The sequence below is a fragment of the Microcaecilia unicolor genome, chromosome 5 (assembly GCF_901765095.1).
Source record: "Microcaecilia unicolor chromosome 5, aMicUni1.1, whole genome shotgun sequence".
In the NCBI taxonomy this organism is placed as follows: Eukaryota; Metazoa; Chordata; class Amphibia; order Gymnophiona; family Siphonopidae; genus Microcaecilia; species Microcaecilia unicolor.
In genome coordinates this window covers 253,534,868-253,561,355 of record NC_044035.1, presented here as the reverse complement: position 1 = coordinate 253,561,355, position 26,488 = coordinate 253,534,868, and the positions used below count along the sequence as shown (strand labels likewise).

General features: G+C 43.1%; 1 protein-coding gene across 1 annotated transcript in view; it reads left to right on the top strand.

Annotated features, from left to right (window-relative positions):
- The window catches only part of MAATS1 (MYCBP associated and testis expressed 1), a 171,385-nt gene extending 150,094 nt beyond the window's left edge, over positions 1-21,291 (top strand). The window contains exon 18 of the mRNA XM_030203997.1: positions 21,184-21,291. The gene's annotated coding sequence lies outside the window, so the exon portion shown is untranslated. The remainder of the gene's footprint in view (positions 1-21,183) is intronic.
- The last annotated feature ends 5,197 nt before the right edge of the window (positions 21,292-26,488 follow it).

Sequence of the window (26,488 nt, the reverse complement as noted above, 5' to 3'; positions counted from 1 at the left end):
AACCCCTTGTGTAAAGCTATTACTGAAAGGATCTCTTTTTAAAACCTTGTGCATGGCTCTGAGCTGGTGTAAAACTCAACAAGAATATTTTTCCCCCCAAAGACATGTATTCCTTTTGTGCATGGGGAATACCCAGGTCGACTGCACTTCGACATCAGTGGAAGAAGCTTCACCGCAGTCCAGGCAGGCGTCGACTTCTCAGCACCACCATCAAGGACGTCGCTTCTTCTCGGCGTCAAGGCAGGTTCAGTTTCCGACTGCTCTGAGGGATGTCTTGTCCGATACTGAAGATGAGCGTTCATGGGAGGAAGAGGGAGATCTCAGGTACTTTTCTTCTGACGAGTCCTATGGCATTCCCTCTGATCCTTCCCCTCCACCAGCTCGCTGCCAAGATCCAGACTTACCAGCTCTTCACGAGTGTCCACTTGTGGAACTCGGTGAGGCAACTGTCCAGCTTGGTCGATGTACTCCCTCCGGAGCAGGCCTAGCCTTTTCCCCAGGTGGCCAGACAGCAGAAGGCGTATCGAAAATTCCTGGCCAGGGGTACATTCGACACTTTTGATGTAGCATCCAGGATCGCTGCCCAAGCTATAGTGATGTGCAGACTCTCATGGCTGTGTGTCTCTGACCTGGATCATTCAGTCCAGCAGCGGATGGCGGCTGTTCCTTGTCGGGGGAGATAACCTTTTTGGTGAGAAAGTAGAGGATCTAGTTGACCAGAAGCATAATGATGCTATGGATTCTCTCTCCCATCGGGCGTCTTCTGCTACTACCTCCTCATCCAGAAGGTTTTTTGGAGGGAAGAGGAGTGCTCCCTACTCCTTTGCTAGATGTAGGTATATTCCTGCTTCTCGGAAGCCTGCCCAGGCTTAGTCCCAGCACGCTCGTTCTCATCAACAGCATGTGGCTGACCACTGTGGCTCCCCAGCAAAAGGGACGGGCTTTTAACTGGATCCAGTTCACCATAGCCTCAGTAAACGTGTCCATACCGGACGACTTGCTGGTTGGGGGGAGGTTAATGTTTTTTCACCACAGGTGGCCTCTTATAACCTCTGACCGGTAGGTTCTTCAAATTGTCCGGTTAGGATACACCCTCAATCTGGAATCCAAGCATCCAAATTGCCCACCGGGAGCTCAGTCCTACAGCTCCCAGCACAAGCAGGTACTTGCAGAGGAACTCTCCGCCCTTCTACAGGCCCAAGCGGTCGAACCGGTTCCACCAGGGGAAGAAGGGCTGGGATTCTATTCCAGGTACTTCCTTGTGCAAAAGAAAACAGGGGAAATGTGTCCCATCCTAGACCTAAGGGTCCTGAACAAATCTCTTTTCCGAGAAAAGTTCAGGATGGTTTCCCTGGGCACCCTTTTTCCCATGATTCAGGAAAACGATTGGCTATGCTCTCTGGGCTTGAAGGAGGCTTACATGCACATCTCGATACTTCCAGCTCACAGGAGTATCTTCGATTTCGGCTGGGAACACAGCACTTTCAGTACCGTGTACTGCCCTTTTGCCTAGAGTCTGTGCCCAGAGTGTTTACAAAATGCCTAGCAGTAGTCTCAGCATCTCTATGCAAACTAGGAGTGCATGTGTTTTCTTATCTCGAAGGAAGATGCTCTGGAGTCCATTTGAATGACTATTCAGGTGCTGGAGCTACTGGGGTTCGTCATAAATTATCCCAAGTCCCATCTCACCCCTGTCCAAAAATTGGAATTCATTGGAGCTCTCCTGAACACTCAAACAGTTTGAGCTTATCTCCCCGAGGCAAGGGCGGACAAACTTCTGTCCCTGGTGTCCATGGTTCGAGTGTCTCAGAAGGTCACGGCTCATCAGATGTTGAGACTTCTGGGACACATGGGGCCTCCACAGTTCATGTAACTCCCATGGCACGTCTACATATGAGATCAGCTCAATGGACCCTAGCTTCCCAGTGGTTTCAAGCTGTGGGGGATCTAGAGGATGTAATCCAACTGTCCACTGACTTTCGGAATTCTCTTCAGTGGTGGACGATTCAATCCAATTTGACTTTGGGGTGACTATTCCAAGTTCCTTAACCACAAAAAGTGCTCATGATGGATGCATCTCTCCTGGTGTGGGGAGCTCATGTAGATGGGCTCCACACTCAGGGAGCCTGGTCCTTTCAGGAAAAAGGTCTGCAGATCAACCTCCTGGAATTGAGTGATCTGGAACGCTCTAAAGGCTTTCAGAGATCGACTGTCCAACCAAATCATTTTGATTCAGACAGACAATCAGGTTGCCATGTATTACACCAACAAGCAGGGGGGCATCGGATCTCGCCCTCTGTGTCAGGAAGCCGTTCAGATGTGGCTTTGGGCACGCCGTCACGACATGTTTCTCTAAGCCACTTATCTGGCAGGCGCAAACAACAGTCTGGCCGACAGGTTGAGCAGGATTATGCAACCTCACGAGTGGTCACTGAACATGGGCGAGGTCCGCAAGATCTTCCGAGCGTGGGGCACCCTCTCGGTGGATCTTATTGCCACTCAGATCAATCACAAGGTCCCTCAGTTCTGTTCCAGGCTTCAGGCCCACGACAGACTAGCGGCAGATGCCTTTCTCCTGGATTGGGGGACAGGCCTTCTGTATGCTTATCCTCCCATACCTCTGGTGGGAGGACTTTGCTGAAACTCAAGCAAGACTGCGGAACTATGATCCTGATTGCACCCTTCTGGCCACGTCAGATTTGGTTCCCTCATCTTCTGGAGTTATCCTCAGAGGAACTGTGGAGATTGGAATGTTTTCAAACCTTCATCTCCCAGAACGAGGGGTCGCTTCTACATCCCAACCTCCAGTCTCTTGCTCTCACGGCCTGGATGTTGAGAGCTTAGAATTCGCCTCCTTGGGTCTTTCAGAGGGTGTCTCCCGAGTCTTGCTTGCTTCCAGGAAAGATTCCACAAAGAAGTGTTACTCTTTCAAATGGAGGAGGTTTGCCATCTGGTGTGACAGCAAGGCCCTAGATCCTCTTTCTTGTCCTACACAGACCCTGCTTGAATACCTTACACTTGTCAGAGTCTGGTCTCAAGAGCAACTCTGTGCTATTAGTGCTTTTCATTGTCTTGTAGAGGGTAAGCCTATCTCTGGACAGTCTTTAGTTGTTCGCTTTATGAGAGGCTTGCTTTTGTCAAAGCCCCCTTTCAAACCTCCACCAGTGTCATGGGATCTCAACGTCATTCTCACTCAGCTGATGAAAGCTCCTTTTGAGCCACTGAATACCTGCCATCTGAAGTACTTGACCTGTAAGGTCATTTTCTTGGTGGCTGTTACTTCAGCTCATAGGGTCAGTGAGCTTCAGGCCTTGGTAGTACATGCACCTTATATCAAATTTCATCACAACAGAGTAGTCCTCCGCAAGCACCCTAAGTTCCTGCCAAAGGTGGTGTCAGAGTTCCACCTAAACCAGTCAATTGTCTTGCCAACTTTCTTTCCCCGTCCTCATACCCGCCCAGGCGAAAGCAGTTTGTATACCTTGGACTGCAAGAGAGCATTGGCCTTTTACGTGGCGCGGTCAAAGTCCTTTAGACAGTCTGCCCAGTTATTTGTTTGTTTCTTGTGATCCCAACAGGAGGGGGAGTCGCCATCGGAAAACGCACTATCTCAAATTGGCTAGCAGATTGCTTTTCCTTCACTTATGCCCAAGCTGGTCTGACTCTGGCGGGCCATGTCACGGCTCATAATGTTAGAGCCATGGCTGCGTCAGTGGCTCACTTAAAGTCAGCCTCCATTGAGGAGATTTGCAAGGCTGCGGATGTGGTCATCAGTCCGCACTTTCACATCTCACTACTGCCTTCGACAGGATACCCGGCGCGACAGTCGGTTTGGGCAGTCAGTGCTGCAGAATCTGTTCAGGGTTTAGAATCCAACTCCACCCCCCTAGACCCATTTTTGTTCTGTATCAGGCTGCACTCTCAGTTGTTTATGGTTTCAGGTCAATCTATGTTATGTCCTCGCCGTTGTGATGTCCAATTGACCAATGTTCATTGTTTTGAGTGAGCCTGGTTGCTAGGGATACCCCACATGTGAGAACAAGCAGCCTGCTTGTCCTCAGAGAAAGCGAAGATACTTACCTGTAGCAGGTATTCTCCGAGGACAGCAGGCTGATTGTTCTCACAAACCCGCCCACCTCCCCTTTGGAGTTAGTTCTTTATTTGCTTTTAGATTAAACTGAGGAGGCGCACATGCACGGTGTGCGCTGCACGCGCGCCAGAAGACTCTGGCAAAACTTTGTTTATATTTTGCTTGCAAAATGCCGATTCCTTGGCCAACGCGGTCGTCGACCCACATGTGAGAACAATAAGCCTGCTGTTCTCGGAGAATACCTGCTACAGGTAAATATCTTCGTTTTACTGCTAGCCCTAGTTATTAGTAACTAGGTTTCATTACATAAAATGGGACCTGTGCTAAAATAGCACAAGTTAGTGGTAAAATAACATGCCTTAACAGAAGCCCAGCTATGCCCCTGAATGCTGCTATTTACACGTGAAGATGCTTTTAAAATAGAGGGCATGTGCTGTGCATATTTTTAACTTTGTAAATTGCTTTGGGCATATTTCAATATGGGAAACTGGTTATTAAGGGCCCCTTTTATTAAACTGTGCTAGTGATTCCTGGCAAGGCAAATGGAATGTAACACTAGCACGGTTTAGTAAAAGGGGCCTTAAATCTGTAAAATAAATAATAATAGATAATATTTTAAAATAAAAAAGACATTTATTAGGATGCATTTAAGTTGGGCAAGTAAACAATGCATGTAACATTTGGATTTTCAAATGCATGCATAGTATTTTGTCCCGTTGCTGCCGTTCATAAAAATAGGTATAAAATATATGGATATTTTTGTGCCTGCGCACCTTATAGGCAGTTTTCAATGGGAAGGTAACCATATTGTCTTCCTTTGCAAATTTTCTACAATACTTGCAAGTAAGAAAGTATCGTTTTACTACAACATGGGCTAGTGAAAATTGCCTCCTTGAAATTCATAGGGGCTCTAGGATGTAGTGCAGCAGCCTGAGAACCAGGGGAACTGGGTTCAATTCCCACTACAGCTCTGGGCAAGTCACTTAACTTTCCATTGCCCTAGGTACAAACTAAGAACCCCTAATTCTATAAAAGTGCTAAGAAATTTGCATGCAAACTTGGGTGTGCACCCAATTTGTGTGTGCATTTTAATTGAATAACAATTTAATTGAATAACAATAGGCTTTTAAAAAAGCAATCAGCACTGATTAGATTCAATTAACATGTATGCACGTAAATTTTACATGTGGAAATGGGAGGATTACGGGTGGATTGGGGTTGTGACTTTTAGTTATGTAATTATAAAATAATGGTGTTCTGCATCTAAATATAGGCATGGGCATTTGCACCACATTTTGGTTGGTGCAAACGGCCATGCCTAAATGTAGGCATGGTCCCTGGGCTTAAGCGCTATTCTATAAATCGCACTTACTAGGCACGGTTTATAGAATACCATTATGTGCTTTTTATTTTTAGTGCTGATTTTTTAGGGGCTATTTATAGACTTCCCCCCAATATGTAAACCACTTTGACACTGAAGGGTGGTATATCAAATCCCATCCCCTTTTCCTTTCACTCTATCAGACATGATGAATGATGCTGGGGCAGATAAAAGGGGTAAAAAGAGCACAGGTACCATGACACTTGGCACCAGCAATGGAGACGGAGGTGTGTAATTTTGTTTGTACATTTAGAGGCTATTGCCTGTATTTTTGTTTTGAATCTGACTCTGTGCTGACAAAAACTGTTAATTAAAAACAAAAAAGACAGGATGTGAGAGCCCAGGATATTAGTCATTGTAGATAAGGCAATTCAAAGTTAACAGACATAAATCAGACCTGGCAGTAACATGGAAGTATAAGTCATTCCTGTGCCTTTCTCCATATAGGACAAGTCTAATGGTCTCTTAGGTTTCAGAGGTCATTGGACAGCTGAAGTCCACACAATCAAATCAGACTCAGGGGCCGATGCTCAAAGCTTACTATGCTAGCAATGTCTGATTTAAACTGGTTCTAGCCAGTCTAGCGATCACACTATTCAGCATCTATTACACAAAAGGGTTCTGCATGGTTTTTAAGGTTTGGGGTAGCAGCTAGTGATAATCCTATGCTAATGTATTACAAAGAGCTGATTGTAATACATGAGCATTTCAAGCTATGTGCAGATATTGCCAAGTGATGCACAGAAAGGACCACCTACCTTTAATGTTTAAAATTGCCCCTCAGGTCTGGAGCTGTCATTGTGTGAAGGAGACTTCTAGGAGGAGCAGTCTGCTTGCATTTTTCAATAACAAAACTTGTCAGAGAGCAGCTTAGAGGGGCAGAGAAACAGCTGGGGGAGGGGGCTTTCAGCAAGAAGGAGATTTTTTTCAATAGCAAATAGTGTCAGAGAGCAGAGAAGAGCTTAGTGGTAGAGAAACAAGCAGCCAGCCAGTCAGCTGAGGAATTCCCCTGTGATGTCAGCTATGATGTCAGCTGGGGAGGAGGCGGCGGAGAAACAAGCAGACAACCAATCAGCTGAGGAAAGCCCCTATGATGACAGCTGGGGGGGTGGGGAGCTTTCAGCAAGAAGGAGATTCCCAAGCAAATTCATGGAGGGCAGAGGGAAGACAAGTAAGCTGCAGGAGAAAGGTGAAAACAGCACCAGAGCACTGCAAGGGAAAGGAGTCAGGGGGACAGTGGCATGAGCAAGTATTGCAGGGGAAAGAGTACACCAGCTCAAGCACATGCGCAGAACAGGTACACTTACCAAGAGACTGTTCTACACATGTGCTAGGCTCTTTCCCTACCGAGCTGCTTGCTGAAATTGCGTCAGCTCATTTGCATGCGATTTCCTTTGAGCATCGCTCGCTATTTCCAAATCGGTAAGTTTTACCAAGGATATAAACACATACGGTTTTTAATGGGGACTTTTGTGCATATGGCCCTCAGTCTCTTACAATCAAGGCAGGCTGCTTCATCTGAATCACAGATACCTAGTTGTATTTATTTATTTATTACATTGGTACCCCACATTTTCCGAACTATTTGCAGGCTCAATGTGGCTTACATAGTACCGTAAAGGCATTCACCAAGTCGGTTAATAACAAATACAAGGTTATATTGTGGTCGAATGAGATAGGTGTGTATCAGGCACCATGAGGGTCGAAGGAAATGAAGATTGTATATTGTCCTGTATGATCATTGGTTATGCGGTGTTGCGGGTGTGGGGGATTATGGTGGATCGGTGGGGTAAGCCTTTTTTAAGAGATTGGTTTTTAGTGATTTCCTGAAGCTTAGGTGGTCATGGATTGATTTCTCAGCTTTTGGGAGTCCATTCCATAGTTGTGCGCTTATGTAGGAGAAGCAGAATGCATAAGTTGTTTTGTATTGAAGTCCTTTGCAATTTGGGTAATGTAGGTTTAGGTATGATCGTGATGGTCCAATTCTGTTTCTGGTTGGTAGGTCTATGAAGTCTGTCATGTAGCCTGGGACTATGCCGTAGATAATTTTGTGGACCAGGGTACAAATTTTGAAGATGATCCGTTCTTTGATTGGGAGCCAGTGCCGCTTTTCTCGGAGGGGTTTAGCACTTTCGAATCATGTTTTACCAAATATCAGACTGGCAGCTATGTTTTGGGCGGTCTGGAGTTTTTTTGCGAGTTGTTCTTTGCATCGTGCATAGATTCCATTGCAGTAATCTGCATGGCTTAGGACCATTGATTGTATTAGGTTTCGAAAAATTTCTCTCGAGAAGAAAGGTTAAGTTTCCACATTGAATAGAACATTTTCTTAATTACAGAGTTTACTTGGCTCTCAAGGGTAAGGTTGCGGTTGAGTGTGACACCAAGTATTTTTAGGCTGTCTGAGGTAGAGAGGGTGTGTCCTGGGGTGTTTATGGATGTGGGTTTGTACTTGTTATGTTGAGATAAGAGGATGAGGCAGTGTGTTTTTTCATTGTTCAGTTTCAGTTGGAATGAATTTGCCCAAGAGTCCATGATGTTCAGGCCGTCATTAATTTCATTGGTTATTTCTGTTAAGTCATGTCTGAAGGGAATGTAGATTGTAACGTCATCTGCATAGATGAACGGGTTGAGGCCTCGATTGGATAGGGACTTTGCCAGTGGGATCATCATTATGTTGAAGAGTATTGGTGATAATGGTGATCCATGGGGTAATCCACAGGCTGCTTTCCATGGTGGTGATATGATTGAGTTTGATTCTACTTGGCATGTTCTGGTGGTTAGAAAGCCCTTGATCCAGTTAAGTGGCCATCAATCCCAAAGTGGCCAAGGAGTCTTAGTAGTATATTGTGGTTTACCATGTCGAATGGGCTCGACATGTCGAATTGGAGGAGAAGAATGCTTTTGCCTGTGGCTATTTCCTGCTTGAATTTGGCCAGGAGAGTGACTAGGACAGTTTCAGTACTATGGTGGGGGCAGAATCCTGATTGTGAGTCGTGTAGTATTGAAAACTTATTCATGTATTCCATAAGCTGTTTGGTCACCAAGCTTTCAATCAATTTGACTACTAGTGGGATAGATGCAACTGGGCGGTAGTTGGTAAGATCGTTTGTGTTTTTCTTAGTGTCTTTTGGTATTGGGTTGAGTAGGATGTTACCATATTCTTCAGGGAAGAGGCCCTGTTGTAGCATGAAGTTTAGGTGGGATGTGAAGTCTGCTATGAAGCGGCCGGGGGCGGATTTAAGTAGATGACTGGGATATATATCCAGTTTGCAGTGGGTGTTGGTGAACCTATGAGTCGCTTGTGTGACTGATTCAGTGGTGAGGAGGGTAAATGTTGATCAGAAGCGGTCAGCTGGGTATTCACCAGGTATTAGGTCCAGGTCGTTGAAGAAGTTTTTGATGTCAGTGTTGTGCTGAGGAAGTGTGCTGCATAATTTTATTATTTTTTTGTTAGTTAGCCAGTTTTTCTGCGGATGGGATGTCTGTGTTGATTGTGGTGATAGGGGAAAGGCTAGTGAAAAAGGATTTGGGAGAAAAAAAAATCAATTTTCAATAGCCTGTGCAGTTGCAAAGTATGTATACACGTGCACTGTGCATGCTTTGTAGCTAATTTTAATGGATGTACCCCAGATAGTTTTGTTTAAATTGCCTGCCCGGAGCCAATCGGGCATTTTCAGTGGCACTTAACTGGATAGTACCACCAAAAATGCCCGGTTAGCACTCAAGACAAAACTGGCTATTTTGGAGGCAGAGTCAGTATTTAGCTGGTTAATGGCCAATATTTGGCACTTAACTAGTTAAGATAACGACATAAAATGCAGTCCTATCTTTATGCAGTTCTTCATAGCCAGTTAAGTACCAAATATCAGCACTTAACCAGCTATGTTGTAGCTGGCTCTTTATACCTGGAAATTCAATGCTGGTGCCCAGACCCAGCATTGAATTTCCAGGTTTAACACCAGCGGCGGTCAGCAAAACGCTGATCGCCACTGGCTGAATATTGGGTGCATAGTCTCTTCTTAGAATGGCACAATGGAAATGCAGAAAATGAAGCTTTGCTGCTTTAGACTCTGTTCTCACAATATTTGTAGGGAGAAGTGCTGGACTCTGACTAACTTTGTGCTGTGTATGCAAAAACAATGTTCTCTGTAGATCAGGCCAGGGGAATGCGGGCATACTCTAGGTAGATAGACCTCTCTCTCTCTCTCTCTCTCTCTCTCTCTCTCTATATATATATATATATATATATATATATATATATATCTATATCTATATCTATATCTATTAAAATGTTCTATTACATATAGTGTTGACATTGTAAGTAGTATACTATGACATTCTTGTTTGAATATTTTTACTGCTATAATTGTCTTTTTGTTTGATTTATTCTTACTGTACACCACCTTCAGTAGATTCTTTCAAAAAGGCGGTAAATAAATCCTAATAAATAAAAATAACGTCAAATTGGAGCCTTGTATACCAGAGTACTCCTTCAGCTCAGAGAAGTGTGAAATAGACTCGGTCTTTACCATCTGCCAAAAGTTATTTTATTTCTCAGGACGGACTTGTCACTTACTACTACTACTTATCACTTCTATAGTGCTACAAGGCATATGCAGCGCTGTACACCATACATGAAAAGACAGTCCCTGCTCAAAGAGCTCACAATCTAAATAGGACAGACAAACAGACAGAACAACTAAGAGGTAAGGGAATTAAAGAGGTGGGGATAAAGGGGTGCAGGGCAAGTGAGTAGTGGTTTGGAGTCAAAAGCAGCGTTAAAGAGGTGGGCTTTTAGCCTGGATTTGAAAATGGCCAAAGACGGGGCTAGATGTACAAGCTTGGGAAGTCTATTCCAGGCGTGAGGTGCAGCGAGATAAAAGGAATGGAGTCTGGAATTAGCAGTAGAGGAGAAGGGGACATTCATTGTGGTACTGCTCATAAATTTATTTTCTGCTGACAACCTGTCATACAGTGCATTGGCTTTCTCTTTCTCAGGGGCTTACACAGGTAGAAAACAGCAGGAATAATTAAGACAGCTGCACAGAAAGCAACTATCTTGCATCCTGCAGCTGGGGGCTCTGGAGTGCAAGGCCTGCAGAATCAGAACTTTTACTCTTCCCATTCCTCCATCTCCCCATGTCACTACAGACTGCTTGTCTCAAAACTCACGATCTAACAATACTGTAAGTAAACCAGCATTGAAACATAATGAGAAAAAGGAGCACTATTTCCACAAATTAGGCAGCCACCGTCCTGATCAAGGAAAATTGGTCAGGCCTTCAGCATCCCGTAAGAAGGAAAACACCTCTGCTAAAACACCTAAATCCCCCCCATTCTTCCTACAAGAGAGGGGTAGATGCTCCTCTTAAGCAGCAAAAATCAAGTCAGAGTGTTATGCTTTTCTTCAGTCCAGTGGTCCCCAGCACCTCCTGTTCTCCTCCATCTGACCCTGCCAATTCATCCCTCTTAGAACGTCTTGGGAAGTTTGTGCAAGACAGTGCTACCATATTATAATCAAAAGAAACTCCACCAGTCCTGCTACAGCACTCATCTAGCATAGACATCATATAGGGACAGGGTAGTCTGCATTGTTCTACTTGCTCCTTTCAACCTACCTGGTATGCTCAGTAATTTCCTTTAGCTCCAGACCAGATCTACTCACTAGAGCCCCTTATATTCTCACCAATGACACTTCCCAGTGGTTGTAGTGGTGCCTAGTCCAAACACTTCTCCTCCTGCAGAAAAGGATGAAGACTGATCTTCTGAAGAGTTTGCATACCCAAAGTTTCTACTAAAATTTTCAAAATCCCTCTTGGATAAAATCCAACCACCAGGTAATAAGACTTTAGGCCTAGTCTTGTTCTGCATCTAAAGAAGTGATAGCTGTACCTATCCATGAACGTCTGCAGGAACTCCAGTTGTCCCTATCCATGAACGTCTGCAGGAACTCCAATTGTCCAAATGGAAAATTCCATATTCCATGCCATCTACAGTGGGGGAAATAAGTATTTGATCCCTTGCTGATTTTGTAAGTTTGCCCACTGACAAAGACATGAGCAGCCCATAATTGAAGGGTAGGTTATTGGTAACAGTGAGAGATAGCACATCACAAATTAAATCCGGAAAATCACATTGTGGAAAGTATATGAATTTATTTGCATTCTGCAGAGGGAAATAAGTATTTGATCCCCCACCAACCAGTAAGAGATCTGGCCCCTACAGACCAGGTAGATGCTCCAAATCAACTCGTTACCTGCATGACAGACAGCTGTCGGCAATGGTCACCTGTATGAAAGACACCTGTCCACAGACTCAGTGAATCAGTCAGACTCTAACCTCTACAAAATGGCCAAGAGCAAGGAGCTGTCTAAGGATGTCAGGGACAAGATCATACACCTGCACAAGGCTGGAATGGGCTACAAAACCATCAGTAAGACGCTGGGCGAGAAGGAGACAACTGTTGGTGCCATAGTAAGAAAATGGAAGAAGTACAAAATGACTGTCAATCGACAAAGATCTGAGGCTCCACGCAAAATCTCACCTCGTGGGGTATCCTTGATCATGAGGAAGGTTAGAAATCAGCCTACAACTACAAGGGGGGAACTTGTCAATGATCTCAAGGCAGCTGGGACCACTGTCACCACGAAAACCATTGGTAACACATTACGACATAACGGATTGCAATCCTGCAGTGCCCGCAAGGTCCCCCTGCTCCGGAAGGCACATGTGACGGCCCGTCTGAAGTTTGCCAGTGAACACCTGGATGATGCCGAGAGTGATTGGGAGAAGGTGCTGTGGTCAGATGAGACAAAAATTGAGCTCTTTGGCATGAACTCAACTCGCCGTGTTTGGAGGAAGAGAAATGCTGCCTATGACCCAAAGAACACCGTCCCCACTGTCAAGCATGGAGGTGGAAATGTTATGTTTTGGGGGTGTTTCTCTGCTAAGGGCACAGGACTACTTCACCGCATCAATGGGAGAATGGATGGGGCCATGTACCGTACAATTCTGAGTGACAACCTCCTTCCCTCCGCCAGGGCCTTAAAAATGGGTCGTGGCTGGGTCTTCCAGCACGACAATGACCCAAAACATACAGCCAAGGCAACAAAGGAGTGGCTCAGGAAGAAGCACATTAGGGTCATGGAGTGGCCTAGCCAGTCACCAGACCTTAATCCCATTGAAAACTTATGGAGGGAGCTGAAGCTGCGAGTTGCCAAGCGACAGCCCAGAACTCTTAATGATTTAGAGATGATCTGCAAAGAGGAGTGGACCAAAATTCCTCCTGACATGTGTGCAAACCTCATCATCAACTACAGAAGACGTCTGACCGCTGTGCTTGCCAACAAGGGTTTTGCCACCAAGTATTAGGTCTTGTTTGCCAGAGGGATTAAATACTTATTTCCCTCTGCAGAATGCAAATAAATTCATATACTTTCCACAATGTGATTTTCCGGATTTAATTTGTGATGTGCTATCTCTCACTGTTACCAATAACCTACCCTTCAATTATGGGCTGCTCATGTCTTTGTCAGTGGGCAAACTTACAAAATCAGCAAGGGATCAAATACTTATTTCCCCCACTGTACATCCAGATGACTAGATTTTCAGTACAAAAATCCTTCTAGGCCCAAGAAATGATGGATATCTGCTTTTATACCAACATCTTGAATCCCTCAGCAAGAGTGCCACTATCAACCACTTCACACCTTTTGCTCCAATGTTGGCTTCAGCAATCCAGTCTCATCGTAGGATGCCCCCCTTTTCAGCCTCCATAACTTCATCTAACCTTAATGACAGATGCAAGTACAGTTGGTTGGGGAGCCCACCTTTGCCACTGGAGCACTCGGGGATCCTGGAGCCCCTACAAATGGACATTACACATAAATCTGCTAGAACTCAGGCTTGTTTTCAGTGCCCTTCAGACATTCTCACCCTGAATTCGTTCTCAAATTGTCTAAAAAGCCAAGAGTTCTAGAACCCATTTCTTAGTGTCCCCAGGAATGAATGCTCATACTTTGCACCTGCTTGGGAGAAAGATTTTTCAGAGTTCTATGCTTTCTTCTCATTTATTATATTACTATATATTTAACATCTTACCATTTCCTCATGAATCAGTACATGTATTACCCTTACTCTTACCTTGCATGCAAGATACTCTCTGTAAGATTCAAATGTTCACAGATTGTTGCTTTCAGGAGAAATCCGTAGAACTTAAGTCACTAGTGGAAAGGAAGGCTTTTGTGGAAAGCACATTGTCAGGCTGACTGTTATGCTTTCAAGATGACATTGAAAGCATCTGGGTATAGGAGCTAGCAGACTTTCATGGTTATATAAGCACCTGACCTCATTATGATGTCCAAGAATAGCTCACTGATGTGCCATGCAGAGGGAAGAATCTGTTGGTAGAGAAAATAAAAGAGGTAATTACTGAGATTAAGGAGCACTGCAAAACTCGGATCTCTCTACCGAGAAATCTCTGACACCCTCCCTACCATATTCCAGGAGGCATTTGATTGAAGTGCCAAAAAGACGATGCTACACTCGGAAGAGGAGGTACCCTTCTACCTCTTCATTCCTGATATGAACAGCAGAGACTTCACTCACATTCTAGATCGAGGAAGGCCCAGAAACCACAACTATCTGTTCAGCCAAAACCAGTGACGTTTTGACTGAATCCAAACTGAAACATAGTCAGTGTCCCAATCTCTGTTCAAGACAATCTATTAGTGGAAGGGAGGCTGAGGTTTTATGCCAGGGTTGTCTAACCTCGGTCCTCGAGGGCCGCAATCCAGTCGGATTTTCAGAATTTCCTCAATTCATACGTATGAGATCTATTTGCATGCACTTCCTCCATCGTATGCAAATAGATCTCATGCACATTTATTGGGGAAATCCTGAAAACCCGACCTGGCAAGGGCTGAGATTGGACATCCCTGTTTTAGGCAATATAATCTCTGACACTGGCGTTCTCAGAAATTCCAAGGCAAGGCGGTTACAGTCTTCATCTATTTAAAATACCAACAAATTGCCCACCAAGGCTATTTTGGTCAGATTCTCCTCTCACTTGAAAACCAACACAGTCAAATCCATTCTACCAGGGGAACAGATCACAAACAAATTAGGGGGATTCTGTGCCATCCTAGACCTAAAGGCCTTAAATAAATATCTAGTCCAAGGAGAGTTTAAGATGATTTCCCTGATCACTTTGATTTACATTCTTCAAAAAGAGGGCTGGTTATGTTCTATTAACTTACACTGTGATAAGGCTAGCACCCATGGCCCCAAAGAGAAGCAGCTAATCCCTGAACTACAATCCCCAGAATCCCTTGCAAGAAGGAAAGAGAAGGGCAGACCTAAAAGGGTGGAAGGGATTTCTAACCCCAGCAGGGGGAGAACTGGCTCAGTGCAAGGTGAGCCAGTTACTCCCATCCCCACTAGAGGGAGAAGAAGAGAGGAAGCCCAGTTCCCTTGTCTGCATAGGCTGTGAGAAGGGAGGGTCAGATTTCCTGGAAGCTCCCAGCAACCAGAAGAGAGAGGAGTCTTATTCAAGGAAGGAATCCATAGAGTACGTGTAGCAGGGAAAGAGCCTGCCACTAGAGCTTCCCTGCCTGGAAGAGCAAACTACCATGGAGTGGGAGAATACAAACGCAGCCCTTTCCAGCACATAAAGGCAGGGTTGGGAGGCCACAGACATTGAGGTGCTGTGAAGTGGGAGGTGAACTGCCAGCCCTGCTCACTGCATCATCCGTGCTAAGAAGAGGAAAGGTGAATTAAGTATTGTTTTCCTTTGTGGAGATTTTTCTATGAGAGTTTGTTGGAACTGTGCTGTTATAGAGAAAAGCAGGTGGAACTGTTAAAGCACCCTTCTTAGGGGGGGGGAAAGGTCCTCTCGTGGACAGAAGAGGGCAACCCCCACCCGGCCTTTGGGGTATGGGGGGGGGGGGGGGGGGAGCGAGGCAACTGAATTAGGCCAGTGTTTTGTTTTTTTTAACCAGGCCTGAACTTTTTGGAACTGCATTGTTATTCTGTGTGTGGAACTGAACTTGCAATAAAACTTTTTGCCCTAACTCCTAATTGCAGTATTGTACCTTACCGGAAACCTGTGCGTGGAACAGGACTTCCAACTACACCGCAGAGTGGAAGAAGAGGACGCCTTTACAACACCTACACAAAGATATAACCCTAGTCACAAAAGTATCTCAGATTTGTAATAGGGAAACTCCATTACATCTATTATATTATACCATTTGTCATCAGCTCCACAGGTTTTCACAAAATGCTTAGCAGTGCACCTGTGGAAACTGGGCATGTATGTGCTAACCTGGCTGGACAAGAGCTCAAAGCAAAACCATTCAAGTGCTGGAGTCACTAGGGTTTGACATCAGTTGCCCAGAGTCCTACCTGAGCCCTTCATCTCAACTGCAATTCATAAGAACTCTGCTAGAAACAACTCAGTCAGAGCTTTCCTCTCACTGGAAAGGATTACCATGTTTGTGTCCATAGTGCAGAGGTGCAGACATCAGCATTCAGCATGTTGAAATTGTTGTGTTCTATGACTTCACAACTCCTTGACACATCTCAGAATGAGGCAGACCCAATGGACCTTATGCTTGTGGTGGACTCGAGCCATTAACAGTTTACAGGATGTTGTCCAAGTCACTACGCAATCGAGGCATTCCCTGTCTTGATGGTTGACCCAATTAAATCTGGAAAAAAGAGTTCCCTTCCAGATTTTTACAATTCAAATTGTCCTAACATCAGATGTATCTAAACTGGACTTTACACTCAGAGACTTTAGTATGTTAAAAGTATATATATTTCATCATGTAAACTTCCTGGAGCTAAGGGCAATCTGAAATATTCTAAAGGCCTTCAGAGATTGTTTGGCCAATAAAATTATCCTCATCTGGACAGACAATCAGATAGCCATGTACTACATCAGCAAACTGTATTGGAAAACTGTCAGGATGTGGAAATGGACAGAGTGGAGGACTCGCCTAGTGGTTAGTGCAGTGGCCTGAAAACCAGGGGAACTGGGTTAGATTCCCACTGCAGCTCCCTGGGATTCTGGGCAAGTCGCTTAATCCTCCATTGCCCCAGGTACAAAATAAGTACTGTATATAACATGTAAACTGCTAGGGAATGATGACATCCTGTCAAACAGGCTGATTTGAGTCCTACAACAACATGAATGGTCCTTGAAAAGGATATTTCACAAGTGAGAAACACCTATGATCTTTTTGAATTCAGGATAGAGACTCATGCTAGACTTGGGTACTTCCTTCATAGATTAGAGGAAGGGACATCTGTATGTGTATCCTCTGAGCCTGCAAAGTGCTCATAACACTCAGGTAGGACTGAGGGACTGTGATGCACATAACTCCCTATAGGCAAAGACAGATCTGTGTTCACTTTCTTCAGGAATTGTCCATCAGTGAATCAATCACAGATTGGAAATGCTTCTATATTAATCACGCAGGCACAAAGAACTGTGTTGCATGTCAGGTCCTGAGCCCTCAGATCCTGGATATTGAGAGGGTAACCATAGCTTCCCTGAATTTGCCTGTCTCAGGGCCTTCTGGCTTTTAGAAGATCCTCTACTAGGAAATCTTAGTTTCAGATGGAGATGGTTTGCTGTTTGATGTGATGAATATGTCTTGAGATACTTTTTCCTGACCCTGTCCCATACAAAAACTGCTTGAATACTTTCTACATCTTTCAGGACTAAAACCCAACTCTGTTAGTGAAATTGGCATATATCACCACTATGTAGAAGATAACTAACGGCTTTGTAGAGATAGTTTGTTTTATTTGGTGCGTGCTCTTTTGAAGCCTCCCATCAAGTCTTTCCCAGTGTCTTGGAACTTCAACGTGGTGCCAACCCAACAGATGAATGTTCCCTTTGAGCCACTAGACTTATGTGAGCAAAAATATCAGAACTACAATGTCCTTTCCTTTGTGACGGATACCTCATATCCAGCCAGTAAGTGCCAAGCCTTAATAACTGATCTACCCTATATGAAGTTTTTCAACAATAGAGTGCTTCAGAATTCCTGTCAGATTTCCACCTTAATTAGTCAATCATCCTGCCAACATTTTCCCAAGGGCAAATAACTACAACAGTGAGCCTGCCTTGCACACTTTTTGGACTGCAAAAGAGCTTTGCCTTTCTATTTTAAGTGGACTAAAGACCTTAGGAAGTCCACCAGTCTTTTTGTTCCTTTTGATCCCAATAAGCCAGATACTGCTGATGCCAAATGCACACTAACTTGCTAGAAGACTGCACCTCTTTCACTAATGCCAAAACAAGTCTAAATCTAGTGGGCCATGGCAGTGTCTATAGGCAGCTGAAGGTCAGCCTCTATGGAAGACATTTGCAGGGTTGAGAAATGGCCTTCAGTCCATACATTCATATCTTATTATTATTTGGAAAGGAATTCTTGATGAGACAGTCAGTTTGGTCTATGGAATCTCCTTTGAGGTTTAAAATCCAAATCATCCCCTAGTCCCCATTTCTATGATTTCTATGTTGCAGTGTTCTAGTATGCTGTTAAAGAAAGTTCAACTGATTCAAAATGCAGCAGCTTGGTTGATCTTCTTGGCCTCCTAAGTTTGATTTGATAACCTCATTGCTTGTGGAGTTGTATTGGCTTCCAATCGAGCCAAGGTCCCAATTTAAATTGTGTACCATCATTTTTAAGATCTTGCCTAGTTCAGCCCCCTCTTAACTGACTGGGTGATTCTTCTTCATAAAAAGCTCTATTGGTAAAACTAGAAATCAGATATTGCTGCTCTTTCCAACAGTTAAAGGGGTGAAATCACGTAGAATCTTTATCTATTACCAAGCATCAACAATTTGGAGTTCACTGCCAGTATATATTCAAACAACCACAGACTACATGATTTTTTTGTCACCATCTTAAAATTTGTTTTTTTTTAAAGACATACCGTTTATAGATACCTGGTCATTTTGTTTTTTTTTGTTTGCTTTATCTACTATTGTAATTCTTGGATGTATTGTATTTTTAACCTCTTAAAATTGTAATCTCCACTGAACTAAATAGGTTGTTGCAGAATAGAAATAATGTATAACAGTAACATTTTTAAGAAATACAAAGAAAAAATGAAAATGGTTGTTGTCAACAAAAGCATGTTTGTTGTCTGCCAATGAGTTTTCTCTTTTTCCCCTTTTTATGTTGAAGGCAAACAGTTGACAAGTGAGGACTTACTATCCTTATTTATCCTTGGAGCAAAACCTGTTAACAGGTATTCTCTGTGGACAGCGGGATAAATGTCCTCACATAAAACCTCCCACCTCCGCTTGGGTTTGTATTCCATATTGAGCTACATTTGGAACTGAGATGGCCTTGTGCAATTACACAGTATGGAAAGTGTTACATATGCACAGTTAAAGACAAAAGTTCTTCACAGAATCACAACTAAGGAAAGCTTTCCTATGCCAAACTCCACTGGATGACATCAGCCACATCAGAGAACTTCAATCCTGGTGTCCAAGGAAAACACCTGTTAAGTGTCATTCACTAAAGCGTGTCGCACAACCCACCTACCATGGGATGCTGGCTCTAAAGCCACCTTATTGCAAATGAGTTTTGAGACTGTTCCTGAGCTTGCAAGAAGGTGCTCTTCTAACTATATTGGGATTATATATGTAATTATTCTTCTCTGAAGACAAGTAATTTTCTTTTGCAGTCGCATCTTCCCAGAAAGATCTCATGTACCCTTTTTTTTTTGCACATTGAATAGTTTTATATTGCCTCTCATGAGTAGCAGTAAGCAAATTTATTTGTTGAATATCAGTCCAGTTCATTTGTGTTCTGTTTGAAAATCCTTGTAGGCCAACACCCTTTGAAAAGTTTACAGCATAATTGGACTCCAAAATTACTAGATTCCTATTACTTGAACTATTCAACTCTAGAGAAAGAAATAGTGATGATGTATTAACTGTTATACCCACACTAGCCCGCTCCTCAAGTCACTTCACTGGCTCCCTGTCCGCTTCCGCATTCAGTTTAAACTTCTCGTACTGACCTTTAAATGCATCCACTCTGCAGCCCCCCCATTACCTCTCCGCTCTTATCTCTCCCTACATTCCTCCCCGTGAACTCCGCTCACTGGACAAGTCTCTCTTGTCATCCTCCTTCTCCTCCACTGCTAACTCCAGGCTTCGCTCCTTTTCTCTCGCGGCACCTTATGCCTGGAATAGACTTCCTGGACCTATACGTCTAGCTCCATCTCTACCTGTTTTCAAACCTATGCTGAAAACCCACCTTTTCACTGCTGCTTTTAACTCGTAGCCACAATTGCCCTCCCTTTGTCCCTTCTCACCCATTACTTCCCTCACCCGTAACTGTCTTGTCTGTCTGTATTATTTAGATGCAAGCTCTTTTGAGCAGGGACTGTCTCTTTGTATCAGGTGTTCAGCGCTGCGTGCGTCTGGTAGCGCTATACAAATGCTAAAAATAATAATAATAACTGTGAGAAAACTAATTTGACAGATGATAGTTTGGTAGGAAATATAGACGAATGTGGTTGACAACTGGTTAGGTAAAGAAAATATGAGGGCAGCTGGCCAGTGGTCATGCTGATCACTGCCATGCAGAGGGACCCAGGTTTGATTTCCAACTCCAGTCTTTTACACTGTGGGTTGGAAAGGGCTGGGGGGTGTTGTTGAGACCACTTTCACATCCATGGTTTGGGAAAGAAAACCCATTTATTTTACAGTGGTGACATGTAGTGGTTAGATTTAGGGCCTATAAGTGCAGGTTTCTGAAAGACACCCTGGTGCATGGTCCCTAACCAAGGCTCAGGACCGGCCTAGCCTTAGGAATTGCTGGGCCCTGTGCAGACCAGTTTGGAGAGCCCTCCCACCCCCAGGCCTTAAGAAGTAAGAGGAAGGAGATGTAAATGCTGACTGGCAATACAGTGTTAGGAATACAGAGCATTAGTGCTGAGGAGCACAATACTGAGGGAGAGAAAGCTGAAGATGGAAAGGGAAAAGAAGCTTTAACTTTTGATCAGCCACCAGTTAAAAAGCTGACTCAGTTAAGCACGGGGCCCTTAGGAGCACAGGGCCTTGTGCAATTTCCCTTGCTTAAGGCCAGCCTTGCCAAGGCTATCACTATAATTGGACTAAAGTAAGTTGACAAAAAAGAGAAGAAAAATCCCTAGAGGATTGCAATGAAGGCTCATGGTCAGGTCTCAGCCGTAGTATGTATTTCAGCTGGAAGCCCAAATGAGCAGATGTGTTACTTAAAAAAATTGAAGGTTTAAGGGTAAACAGTTAAAATGTGCTTACTGTTTCATAAGATGAGTGCCATGGATGGGGGGCCATAAAAGAAATTCAGGGTCACCCTTAAAACACATTTGTTCAGATTAGCTTTTGGAAATATTGGAAGATAATGTGAGCACTGGATGGTAGTGCACTATGTTCTGTACTGGATGATTGAGTAGAATTTTAGCCTTTTATCTATGTTAACGATATTTGTATGGTTTAAATGCTCATTCTTTTGGAGTTGTTTTTCAGTTTGTTTTTATTTTTGATTAGTAAACACTGTGTGTTATATTAGGAACAGCAGTATATCAAATAAATTTAAACCTAAATAGCATGTGATTAGAACAAACAAAAACTGTAATAGAGGGAATATTATTTAAAAAGTGCTGAGGAATATCAATGCTTTCTTTTCAGAGTTCATGTTCCATTTCACAGAAGATATGGTATATGATCAATGAGAAGAGTAACAGTCTTCATGATCTCTTGATGAGATGAGCACGTGGCTACCCCATAAAAAGAGAAAATGTCCTGAATCTGTATCTTGTATATAAAAATAAATATTAATAAATTCAGTTGTTTTTAAGGAACTAATGTAGACAATTTATTGAAAATTAGAGTTATTTCCTTAACCTTTTTTTTCCTGATATGCCCTCCTTTGACAGAGCATGGTAAGCACAGCAACCCAAATCACCTTCTTTTTGCTAGAACAATAATAAGTTTCTGCAAGGAACAGAAATTGATATTTTCTATCTCTTAAGTTAGGAAGCACTCTACCCTTGCTACATCAGCAGTTTCCCCATCAGGAAGGTCTATGAGACCACTTTTCAAAGGATCTAAGTGCCTTATTTATTTGAGTTAGGGGCCCTTTTACTAAAGGGCACGTGGCAACGGACTTGCTGCACGCTAGTCCGGACCTACTGCTGGGCACTGGAGCCTGGCAGTAGTTCCCACCCCAGCATGCACCATTGTAGCACCAGAACTTAACTGGCGGTAATTGGTGCAGCCTACCACTGGTTTAGCGTGGGAGCCCTCACTGCCATCTTAATGGTTCACTTACTGCATAGCCATTTCTTTTCCCCCAAAATGGGCAGCCTTTTACTGTGGTAAAAGGGGGGCCTCAGCACATGTCAAAAACATTTTACTGCAGCTTAGTAAAAGGACCCCTTAATTTCTTATATAGTGCCTAAAGCTATAGAAGAATTACACTAAATAAATGTTCTCCACTGTTGAGTGCTTTTTTGTAAGGGTCATTCTCTAAAATATGCGCTAACATTTACATGTCGAACACATGTGTAAATGATTAGAATAATGGCACATACACGTGTATGTGTGGACATGTGCATGTAAATGCCAAATATCTGCCTAAGTGCTATTCTCGAAATACATGCATATCTTACATAGTGTGTTTTTGACAGGTAGGTGTACTGGGTGGAGCACAGGAGGTACTTACATTCACATAACTTACAGATACTATAAGTTATACATGTATCTCTGGTATTTTGGTGCACACTGTATTGCTGTTGTGAGTGCTCAGGCATGTATTTCATCTGTTAAGCTAGTATTCTATAAAGGAAAATAGGCGCAATCTCTGCACTTAAATATAGACGCACAATTATTGAATTATTCCCTAACCCCTAGATTCTATATATGGTTCCTAAAGTGACCACTAACAAGCAATTACTGGCACTAATTGGGGTGATTATTAGGACTGCTCTGTCCTTTAGCCCTCAGATTTCTGATGCTGCAAAGAAATCATTTTATTTTCTTCGACAGTTACGTTCAATCAGAAATACAATCGATCTAGACTATGTACTTTATCATATGGTTACATTATTACATGATGTAATTACTGTAACATTATTTATAACGGTATTACCAAAGCTAATTTAAAATTATTACAAACCATTCAGAAATCTGTGACTCGCATCATCTATCCAGCCTCCAGATTTGATAGAGCAACTCCACTTCTGCACTGTCTTCACTGTATTCCCATTACATACAGAATAAAATTCAAGATCTTACCTTTGAACATAAAGCTCTCCATACTTCTACTTCATCCTAACTTGCCACCCTAATTATTCCATATACACTTGCCCTCACTCTTCATTTGCTTATTGATAACAGACTGGTCCTACCCCCACCATCTAGGGTGAGGTGGGAATCCACACGGACAACAGCTTTCTACTTTCTTTCACCAGCATTATGGAATTCATTACCTCAACCAATTAGATTAGAAAAATCATAGTCTCTCTTCCGTACAGCACTAAAAACGTATTTCAAATAGCTTTTGACATTCAGGGGCCCTTTTACAAAGGCCTGCGGTAGTGTAGATGTGTTTTGGACACATGCAGAATCATTTTTTAACACACCTGTAAAAAAAATGCCTTTTTAAATTTTTTCTGAAAATGGACGTGCAGCAGTAAAGTCGGGCAGTAATGACCTACGCATGTCAAATGCCACTTGGTGTGTGCCCAATAACGCATGTCCAAAAATAAAAATTATTTTTCAGATGCGCACCAAAAATGAAATTACCGCAAGAGCCACGCTGTAGCCAGGCGGTAACTCCATTTTGGCGAGCATTGGTACCTTCAGCTACAACCAGCTAAGTCATTCTGTTGATACTGTACTACTAATATTTGTCCTCTGAAGGGATCCATTACTACATAGAATGCAAAATTGAAATCCCTGCCCCCAAAGTACTTTAGGTTAAAGAAATCAAGTAGATTTGTTCAGGATCACACAGAGTCAATAGCAGAGTCAAGATTAGAACTTCTAGACCTCAATCTATTGCTGTAATCACTCACCCCATTACTTAAAATCAGTGATTCTCAACCAATCCAGTACTTGAGTTCTGCTCTTCTAGACTAGTTATGAGGATATCTACAATGATTATGCATAAATGATATTTGCATATACTGCTTTTATTCTATGCAAATATATCTCACACAGGATCTAAGGACTGAGTTGGAAACATTTATTCTAAATCACACAAGCCACATTCAGCTGTCAGCACATAAAACCATATTCTGTTAAATTCCTGACTCTTGTAGTCGCTGAATTAATTGTATTGTGATTTGTTTTCTGATACATTTATGAAACCACCGGCTGATATTCAAAGCAAATTAAACAGCTGCCTAGTGGTTAACTTGCTTGTTTATGGTTATCTGGCCATCTTCAGTGGCACTTAACTGGTTATTACCTCTGAAAATGACTGGTTAGCGCCAAACTTGGTTTGCCATGAACAACACAATAAAACATTCCTAACAGTGCACTTTCCCACTCTAGGGCAGTTTTATAACTAACAGGGAGGTAAATAGCTTCCTATTTTCTAAACCAAGTACCTTATCACTGTTTTCTGAGAGCTATATCTCTGGGTGTGGTGGAAAACTGTTTAGGGATGATAATTGCATTACAACAAAAACTTAATGTGTCCCATGCACAGTGTTGAATTACAAGTTGAGCAGAAACTAATTTCATATGACTTAGAAAAAATGCTATAGTTCAAGCATTTGTCTACAGGCAGAAATAACTCTTCAAACAAAACTATGGGGCTTATTTTCAAAAGAGAAAAAAAAATCTCAAAAACGGCATAAAGTGGCTTTAGATGTTTTTCAAAACTCAGGTTTGAGAGGTTTTTCTCTGCAAATCACAAGGCGGTATGTTTGGGTAGGATTTAGGCATTCCCAAAACGTGAACATTTTTCTGCCATAATGGACAAAGCAAAAATATCCAGGGCTAAAAGTTAAGATGTTTTGGTGTAGAACTATTTCAATCATGCCTAAGTCACAAAAAGGTGCCCTAAAAGACCAGATGACTACTAGAGGGATTAAGGCATAACCCCCCTTACTTCCCCAGTGGTCACTGACCCCCCCCCCCCTCCCACCCTCGAAAGATGTGAAAGAAACAGTGCATACCAGCCTGTATAATAGCTTTAGATGTTCTGGCTAGTCCTATTAGAGCAGCAAGCAGGTCCCTAGCATAGTCTAGTGATCGGTGCAGTGGACTGTAGAGAAGGGGATCCAGACCTGCATTCCAATCTAACCGGTACACTTGTGATGGAATGTGTGAGCCCTCCAAAACCTACTGTCACGAAACCCCTAGCCACCCAGGCTACCCCGCAGCCACTTAGAAGGTCTATCCCCAGCACAACTCAGGTCCGCTTCCACCTGCCGCTTGTGCTGTAAACTAGCACCCTTCTCCCACCGACTGGGTCACAACTGCCTGTGGGTGTAGATCTATTTCAATCATGCCTAAGTCCTTGCCCCATCCTGGCCACCTTTAAATCTAGACTGAAAGCTCACCTCTTTAACATTGCTTTTGACTCATAACCACTTGTAACCACTCGCTTCCACCTACCCTCCTCTCCTCCTTCCTGTACACATTAATTGATTTGATTTGCTTACTTTATTTTTTGTCTATTAGATTGTAAGCTCTTTCAGCAGGGACTCTCTTTCTTCTATGTTTGTGCAGCACTGCGTACGCCTTGTAGCGCTATAGAAATGCTAAATAGTAGTAGTAGTAGGGTGAGTCGCCCACTCTCAATTATCCCACAGTTCCCAGAAAACACAGACCTAACTCACAAACCACAAGGATTCTTTATCAGTCCAGACAGGCAGAGTCAATAAACAATTGTTTATTGTCTTAAAAAATATATTGAACAATGAACAAAAAATGTGCAATCAGCAAACATTAACAGGTAACTGAAATATAGATCAATTATAACACTAACTAAACATTTGTTTACTTCCTAAAAAGTACATGGGGAGATCAGGACATATAGCTGCTCACCATAGACGAATGTGGTTGACAACTGGTTAGGTAAAGAAAATATGAGGGCAGCTGGCCAGTGGTCATGCTGATCACTGCCATGCAGAGGGACCCAGGTTTGATTTCCAACTCCAGTCTTTTACACTGTGGGTTGGAAAGGGCTGGGGGGTGTTGTTGAGACCACTTTCACATCCATGGTTTGGGAAAGAAAACCCATTTATTTTACAGTGGTGACATGTAGTGGTTAGATTTAGGGCCTATAAGTGCAGGTTTCTGAAAGACACCCTGGTGCATGGTCCCTAACCAAGGCTCAGGACCGGCCTAGCCTTAGGAATTGCTGGGCCCTGTGCAGACCAGTTTGGAGAGCCCTCCCACCCCCAGGCCTTAAGAAGTAAGAGGAAGGAGATGTAAATGCTGACTGGCAATACAGTGTTAGGAATACAGAGCATTAGTGCTGAGGAGCACAATACTGAGGGAGAGAAAGCTGAAGATGGAAAGGGAAAAGAAGCTTTAACTTTTGATCAGCCACCAGTTAAAAAGCTGACTCAGTTAAGCACGGGGCCCTTAGGAGCACAGGGCCTTGTGCAATTTCCCTTGCTTAAGGCCAGCCTTGCCAAGGCTATCACTATAATTGGACTAAAGTAAGTTGACAAAAAAGAGAAGAAAAATCCCTAGAGGATTGCAATGAAGGCTCATGGTCAGGTCTCAGCCGTAGTATGTATTTCAGCTGGAAGCCCAAATGAGCAGATGTGTTACTTAAAAAAATTGAAGGTTTAAGGGTAAACAGTTAAAATGTGCTTACTGTTTCATAAGATGAGTGCCATGGATGGGGGGCCATAAAGAAATTCAGGGTCACCCTTAAAACACATTTGTTCAGATTAGCTTTTGGAAATATTGGAAGATAATGTGAGCACTGGATGGTAGTGCACTATGTTCTGTACTGGATGATTGA